The 1,350-nt window shown below is 48.6% G+C and overlaps 1 protein-coding gene across 1 annotated transcript in view; it reads left to right on the top strand.

The window, feature by feature from the left end:
* Window positions 1-1,350, top strand: part of GABPB2 (GA binding protein transcription factor beta subunit 2) — a 59,995-nt gene that overhangs the window by 12,094 nt on the left and 46,551 nt on the right.

Below are 1,350 nucleotides of genomic sequence, written 5' to 3'. Positions count from 1 at the left end.
GGCGCCGAGCCTGTTGTTGTTGTTTGTTTGTTTGTTTTTTGAGACAAGAGTCTCAAGCTTGTCATCCTGGGCAGAGTGCTGTGGCATCACAGCTCATAGCAACCTCAAACTCTTGTGTTTAAGTGTTTTCTCTTGCCTTCAGCCTCCCAAGTAGCTGGGACTACAGGCGCCCAACACAACACCCAGCTATTTTTTGGTTGTAGTTGTTATTGTTTGTCAGGCCTGGGCCGGATTCAAACCCTCCAGCCTTGGTGTATGTGACTAGCGCCCTGGCCTCTGAGCTAGAACTGGCTTTTTCCCCTGAGAGTGCATGACAATAAAGAGTACAGAAACTCATAGCACAGTTTGATTTGTGCTAAAGAACCAGCACAATTGCATTTACACAGAGGCACCCACTGTTGCATCTGTACCATAAATCCAAATGTTAAAATGAAGAAAAAGGCAAATAATGTCTTTGTATTATAAGAAAAATAGTTTTGACCTCGAGGATCCCTGAAAGGGTTTCAGGAACCACAAGTAGTCATGAACCACGCTTTTTGAACTACTGGCTTATGCAGATCAGTAAGGGTTTACTTTCCTTAAAATTAAGCATAATTACATCTTTACACCAGAGTAAGAAAACAAAAACAAGATTAACAGGGTTCTCACGCCTGTAATCCCAGCACTCTGGAGGCCACGATGGGAGGATCACTTGAGTTCATGAATTCAAGACCATCCTGAGCAAGAGCGAAACCCCTGATAGAAACCTCAACATAGAAAAATTAGCTGGGCGTTGTGGCTCACACCTGTAGTCCCAGCTACAGAAAGCTGAAGCAGGAGGATTGCTTGAGCCCTGGAATTTGAGGTTGCTGTGAACTAGGCTGGGGCTGAAGCTATGGCATTCTAGCCTGTACTGATACTATCTCAAAAAAAAAAAAAAAGAAGAAAGAAATAGGCAGCGCCTGTAGCGCCAGCCACATACACCGAGGCTGGCAGGTTAGAACCTGGCCCAGGCCAGCTAAAAAACAACAATGACAACTGCAACAACAACAACAACAAATAGCTGGGTGTTGTAGTAGGCGCCTGTTGTCCCTGCTACTTGGGAGGCTGAGGCAAGAGGATCACTTAAGCAAGCCCAAGGGTTAGAGGTTGCTGTGAGCTGTGACACCACAGCACCCTACCCAGGGTGATAGCTTAAGACTCGGTCTCGGCTCGGCGCCTATAGCTCAGCCGGCTGGGGCGCCAGCCACGTACACCTAGGGTGGCGGGTTCGAGTCCCCAGCCCGGACCCACCAGACAACAATGATGGCTGCAACCAAAGGGTGGCCGGGCGTTGTGGCGGGCGCCTGTGGTCCCAGCTGCTTGGGAGGC

This window comes from Otolemur garnettii, unplaced genomic scaffold, assembly GCF_000181295.1.
Source record: "Otolemur garnettii isolate 467f Iridium unplaced genomic scaffold, OtoGar3 scaffold00174, whole genome shotgun sequence".
Lineage (NCBI taxonomy): Eukaryota > Metazoa > Chordata > Mammalia > Primates > Galagidae > Otolemur > Otolemur garnettii.
The sequence above is the reverse complement of the archived record's forward strand: the minus strand, read 5'-3'. Positions and strand labels throughout refer to the sequence as shown.